Genomic DNA, 7,107 nt, shown 5'->3' with positions numbered 1-7,107 from the left:
TCGACCAATCTCTCAGAGAAGGAGAGGTGGTCCATATCACTTCTCTTTGTATGCATATGTTCATGACGATCTTCTGTTTCCTTCATTTGCTTACTAGCTAGCGTGTCTAGTCCTCTCTATACGTATAGTATGCAGCGTCGACCAAGCACAGAGATAAGAGAGGACACTTCTCTCTATTCATTAGCTAGCTAAGACAATATATGAAACACCTAAATTAACCACCCAAAACCCCCTAACCCCCCCCCCCTCTCAAACAAAAACCCATCACCTGAAATGCTGACGCATGGATGCCTTTTGGTCCCGGTTGGTGTCACCAACCGGGACTAAAGGCCCCCTGCCCGGGCTTGCCGCACCGGCCACGTGGAGGCCCATATGTCTCGGTTCGTGTAAGAACCGGGACTAAAGGCCAAGGGCATTAGTAACGACCTTTTAGTCCCGGTTCCGAAACTGGGACAGAAGGCCCTTACGAACCGGGACAAAAGGCCCTTTTTCTACTAGTGTTAGCTCCAAAAAAATCATTAAATACATGAAAAATAGCAAATAAATTTAGAAAAGGGTTAGCTCTGGCTTGGTTAACTTTAGTTGTGACTATGGCGAGGACGGTGCTAGCAGATGTAGTCGACGGTATGATTGGCCTCTTGGCTAAAAGGGGGTTCTGAAATTTTCAAACTCTACCCCCCTATGGACCGTCTTTTTATGTTTTGTAGAAAATAAACAAAAATGATAAAGTTATCAAAAATTAAAATCCTTTGAGATGTAGTTAGGTTTTAGTGTATAGTTGGTATAGAAATTTTGAGATATGAATTTTGACCGTTTTTGCAAAAAAATATAATAGGGTCATAACTTTTGCATATGACGTCAAAAAAAAGTTTAATATATCAAAAAAAAACTAGAGAAAAATTGGGACTCGATTCACCGGGGCTAGCCCGATGAAGTTTTCTCAGATGCTCAAAATTCCAAATGTAAAAAAAGTTTTTTCAAATAAATAAATGATCTTATATTTGGATTCCTCACATTTTTCTGATAATAATGGATATATTATTGGTCGAATTTTGATTCACATATTGAAAGATATTAATTATGCCATACAAATGAATAAATGGCAAAAAACGAATAACATATTATTTTGTTTTCATTGAAATTCACTATTTTTATTACTTACTTTGTTTATTTTAATAATTGTTTGGAATTAAAAAAATTGAATCATGTGACATGACATCAAGACCTTAGATTGTTTAGGATTGATAGTTTACTATTGTAATTAAGGAAAACAACAAGTGCAGACTTGGCAACTAGGGGCGATAGAATCATAAAGTTAAATGTGCTCAGGCTAAAGCAATGAGAGGACGGGTGATCGATCGACAAGTTAGACGATTTAGAATGAGTGCTCCACGGTGGAGAAGTGAGGATGGGTAATTAGGGATTAAATTATCAATTAATTCAAAGATTTGAAAATTGGAATATAATTTGAAAAAAAATCAAAAAAAATCTATCTTTTCGGGTCAAACAAAATAAACAGGTGAAACCTTTAGTCCCGGTTGGTCACACGAACCGGGACTAAAGGTCCTCCCTCCACCCGTCCCAGACAGCGCCACGTGGAGCCCTTTTGGTCCAGGTTCGTAAGCCAACCGGGACTAAAGGGTTTGGGCTTTAGTCCCAACCCTTTAGTCCGGGTTCCAGAACCGGGACTAATAGGCCTCTGAAACCGAGGCTAAAGGGTCATTTTCTACTAGTGTTTTATCCTCAATATAAACCAATGAGAACGGATGTTTGGCTCCCGGGGGCCATGGAGGCCGAATTTTTTGAAAAATTCAAAATTCAAAAATTTTGATTCCAAAAAATCTGAAAAACATTACACAATTGAATAAAGTATGTGATCTGTGTGTGTGTGCAAAATTTCAGGCGAAAATACATTGAGACGCGACTTGTACAAAAAAGACAAATTCATGGTCTAGAAAGATGAATAGTGTCATGTGTTAAAAAGATTCAAATTTGTCTTTTTTGCATAGCCGTCATTTCAATGTATTTAGTTCTGAAAATTTACACACTTGTGGATTATATACCCATCATATATCTATGTATTTTTTTAAATTTTTTTTAATATTAAAATATGAATTTTCATGAAATTTGAAATTTGAATTTAAAGGCCTTCATGGAGCTCGGCCTCCAAAAGAAATTTTCGAAAACTAATCAATTGTCTTGATCACACTGGTCATATGAACATTATTGCATGCCAATATAATATCACATACAAGGACCATGTGACTGTAAACGAGCTTGTCATGATCACACTGGTCATACGAGCATTGTAAGTGCAAATCTACTATTGCATGCAAAAAAATCGACACTATCATGAAGGATGCAACACACGTATGTCGACACAAATGTCGAAACCAAACCCCGAACACGGGTTTTTGTCACGGGGTTCATCGCGCCTTCAAGACAATACCTTCAGAAAAACTCCGTCTTTGCGTCGTTGTTGTTGTAGGATCTAGCCAATTAACGCCAGACCGAGACTTTTGCATTGCTGCCCAAAAATCATAATTCTTGGAGCCAGAATGAGGTAATCCACAACAAATATATCACCGAATCCGTTCCTCAACTTAATGGTTTCGTGGGTGCCTTGGCAAACTGGTACTGTTGAAGGTTCTGTGATTTAGTCACAGCTCTTGTCTTGTTCGTCATCAGACAAGTGACAACACCTAGTTCAGTATAACGTCAAAATCGAAAGAAGAAAATAAAGAGCTCGGCAAATGACAACACGAAGCGTCGGTGCCTGTCCAACTTATAGGTACGCTACAAAAGGCAGCCACGAAAGCTCAGCACGCTTCCTTGCTCTTTGTCATCTTCTGTTTCCACCACAAAATTTAATTAGTACCGGCCACCGTTCCGAAAGCTTGTCATCTTCTGTTTCTTTGTTATTAAATAAATCATAACATTCATTCTTTGGAATATTGTTGAAATTATAATGACCGAAAAACAACAATGAATGGACCTAGTGGAATACAAACCTTTCGGTTTGGGTCCGGGACTAATGTGAGCATTAGTTTCAATTTTAATGGCTAGGAGCGGTCGGGGCACGACCATCTTTAGTCCTGGTTGGCATGGGATCTTTAGTTCCGATTGATGATATCAACTAGGACAAAAGGGGTTGCGACAGTCGAGCCCCTTGGTGCTGTAACCCCCGGTTGGTATCACCAACCGGGACTAAAGAGAGATCTTTAGTTCCGATTGGTATATCCAAGTGTTCTAAAAGGTTAGCAATTTTATCCTTTCATTTCTAATTGCTAATTTAGCACATTTCATGCTCTTTATAAGTGGATTTTTGTTCGGCAGTAATTATGTGAGAGTTTTACTTGATTTATCTGCAATTTGAGCTCAAACTAATCGACACTAAAGTCTGGCCTATATAAAGTCACTTGTAGAAAAAGGCTCATTTGTCCTGGTTCCAGAGGCCCATTAGCCTCGGTTCCTTAACCGGGACTAAAGAGTCGGGACTAAAGGCCCAAACCATTAATCCCGGTTGACTTACGAACCGGACTCAAAGGGTCTCCACGTGGCATCTACGGGAGCCCAGGCAGGAGGAACTTTAGTCCTGGTTGGTCACACCAACCGGGACCAAATGGCATCCACACGTCAGCATGTGGCCGGAGCTGGGTTTTTTGGGTGGATGGTTAATTTAGTCGTTTCATATTGTGTTAGCTACCTAATAGAGAGAAGTGTCCACTACTAGGGAAAAGAATAGTAGTAGCACGGGTTACCGCGCTACAAGTAAGGCGTTACAACTATTACTTACCAGCAGCGTGTAAGACGCGCTACTACTAAGACATATAGCTGTAGGACGACGAATTAGTAGGACGACGATCCTACTAATTCAACTTTTGGTTACTTTTGATCCATCCACATGAATCTAATCCGTTTTCCTTCCCCCAATAATATAATAACCAATCATGATCATAATAACAAATCATCATGATAATCATGATCAACGTCATCATCATATTAATATAAAAACTCTTGTATCACTATAGCTAATAATCATCATAGTCATTATCACCAACACTATTTAATCATCATTTTCGTCAATGAGACATGATATAACAAAAGTTGGTCTCTGGTCATAATCACAAATCCTCCTCCTCATCATCATCAACTATAACACATTGTAGCACATAATAACACATTGTAGCACATAATAACACATTGTACCTTGGACCTACTCCTCTAGGACCTATTGTACCCTCTATTAGGTAGAATATCAAATAGGCCCTGACTCTCCATTATGGAGAATGGAGATCCTGCTGTCTCCAATTCTTGGCCTACGCACAATGTTGCTTCCAAGTAACTCTCTACGATTGACAATACATTTTTGTCCAATCTTTGATTGTCATTTCACCGGGTTTAGAAATCCGGTATTGACAGGAGTGACGAATATACATAGGTTGACCTAGTCGTGCTGGTTGTATGCTCATAACATCAACGCGACCTCTTGGAAACATTAGATGAGGCATACAATCCTGCGGGACTTTCTGTTGAAAAACATAGTAATTACTTAGTAGCTAGCAATGTAGTTTAAATTTACAAGAATTAATGCAAAAGATGCACGAATGTCGTAATAGTAGAAAATCTTACCATGTAATCTCCATTCATGTTACCATAGTTCACCACGTGCACTAGTGACACATATTGACCATAATGTGGAGGAGTTTGCTCATAGCTATTGTAATTCTCAAGATCATTCATAAATGCGACAAGATGATGTTTCTCCTTATAAGTTAATTCTACTTCATCATTGTAGTAGTAGGTTCTGTCTACCATCTTCCGTACATTTTTTGAAGAACGAAAATAAGTTGTCAATGGAAATAAGTTGTCAACTATTTTTAAATAAACAATATAAATTACTTAATAAATATGGTTGAGAAACTCACATAATGGTAGAACTGGAGGCGTCTGCACATCAATCCAGATGTCGATATTACCTTCAATTTCATCTTCCGGACGAATAACAAAGGTGATAAGCATATTAGGCTCAAATGCATAAGCCTTGCATAGTGCTACCCAACTTTTGAATTCAAAAAAGGAGTAGATGTCTTCATTATACAACTTTACGGCAAAAGTATAACCATGCTCGGTCCTCAAGTGAACTATCTTTACCTCCATAGTTTTTCCAGTACTGAAACCAATCTTATCCAAGACATAAATTCTTGCATGGCAGGGGATACGCTAGTAGAATAGTAAAAAATAAAAATTATAAGTTGAAGCAAAAGAAGTCATGCTTAATTACAAAAAAGGACTTGTCATTGTGACTTACTATATCCACTTCGAAGTCCTCATCCAGCATGATGCTGAAGCGCCTATCATAAACTAGGTGAGGCGTGTCACACAGGCCGCGCTCCTCTTGGCAGTATTCGAACATAACGAATTTCCTTTCATCGTCACACATTTCCTATGTTCATAGTTGAAACATTTAAAATCAATCGAAGGCAACTACGAGGAAACTTATATGACAGATCACTATTAATTCTGAAACAGAATTAACCTAAATAATTCTTCCTTTCTTCTTTTCCTCCTCTTCTTCCTCTCCTCCTCTTCCTCTAATAATTCTAAAACAGAATTAACCTAAATAATTCTAAAACAGAATTAACCTAAAAATATATAATTCCCTCTCCTTCCTCCTCTTCTTCCTCTCCTTCCTCTTCTACTTCTCCTCTTTTTCTTCTACTTGTCCTATTCTTCTATTTTTCCTCTACTTCTCCTCTTCATTCCCATTCTCGGTAATTACAGGGCCCTCCATATGTCCTAGTTTCTAGCACTAGTCATGCCGAAATTCATGGAAAATTTGGGCATGACCTTTGCTAAAACGTGGACATATGGAGAGCCTGAATTTGCCGGAACAAAAATGAATCAACATTTGCATACAAGAACACCGAGACATCCTCTATATTCAGAATGCATCATCATCGACATCAATGACATGGCGACTAGCACTAGTAGTTTCATCAGCTATGTCAACAACATGGGGATTTGGCTATTCTCACCTAGAGGTCTTCGGGGGTCGGCGATGGGGACGACTGCGGGGATGAGGCAGGGGCAAATACTTGATTTCTGCATAAACAAAATATAAACAAAATATGCCATGTTCATTCTAGCAAATGAGTAAATAGTTTAATGATCACTAGAAACTATCAACTATGTCTAGAAATAATATACTAAAACCCTAGTAATAATTCAGTTAACTAGAAACTATCGTAAATCAAAGTGTTATATATGAACAGAGGCTTATATCAACTAAAAACTATCAACTATGTCTAAATTTTTACTAATCCATTAATCATCTAAATCAAAATTGTTAGATATCAACTACAAACTATTAAGTAAATCAAAATGTTGCATATCAAGAATAAAATATCAACTAGCCTACTAAATCAAAATGTAGCAGGGATGAGGGGTTGTGGATGGAGGAGGGGGGGAGAAGGAGGGGCGACTAAAGGAGGGAGGAGGAAGGAGGACGGAGGAGGAAGGCAGAGCGAGGAGGGGCCGGCCGGCGGCGAATGGAGGAGTGGAGGGAGGACGTGGGGTGGGGAGGAGGGAGGAGGGAGAAGGAGAGGCGAATGAAGGAGGGAGGAGGAAGGAGGACGGAGGAGGAAGACGGAGCGAGGAGGGGCCGGCACTGTGAGGGCGGAGTGAGGGGCCGGGAGTGAGGAGAGAGGGAGCGTGCGGGGTTGAAAAGGCGGGTTGGCAACGACGACGGGATCGGGGGGCGGTGACGGCGAGGAGGAGGACGGGCTCGAGTGTGGCGGCGACGACGAGGAGGAGGACGGCTCGGGCGGCGGCGATACAAGGAGGACGACGGGCTCGGGACGGCGGCGATGACGAGGAGGACGGGCTCCGGGCAAATGGGAGAGTTTAGGGGAAATTTCGACAACTCCCGCCTATATGCGAAAACCAGTGGTCCCGGTTTGAGGCACAAACCAGGACCAATGGACCCCTGTTGTCCCATTTTATACAGCAAACTGGGACTAAAGGCCAATTTCCAGCAGCCCAAAGGGCGGGAAGAGGAGACCTTTAGTCCCGGTTGGTGCCGACAACCGACACAAAAGGGCGTAT

Source organism: Hordeum vulgare, chromosome 4H (assembly GCF_904849725.1).
Source record: "Hordeum vulgare subsp. vulgare chromosome 4H, MorexV3_pseudomolecules_assembly, whole genome shotgun sequence".
Taxonomy (NCBI): domain Eukaryota; kingdom Viridiplantae; phylum Streptophyta; class Magnoliopsida; order Poales; family Poaceae; genus Hordeum; species Hordeum vulgare.
The sequence above is the reverse complement of the archived record's forward strand: the minus strand, read 5'-3'. Positions refer to the sequence as shown.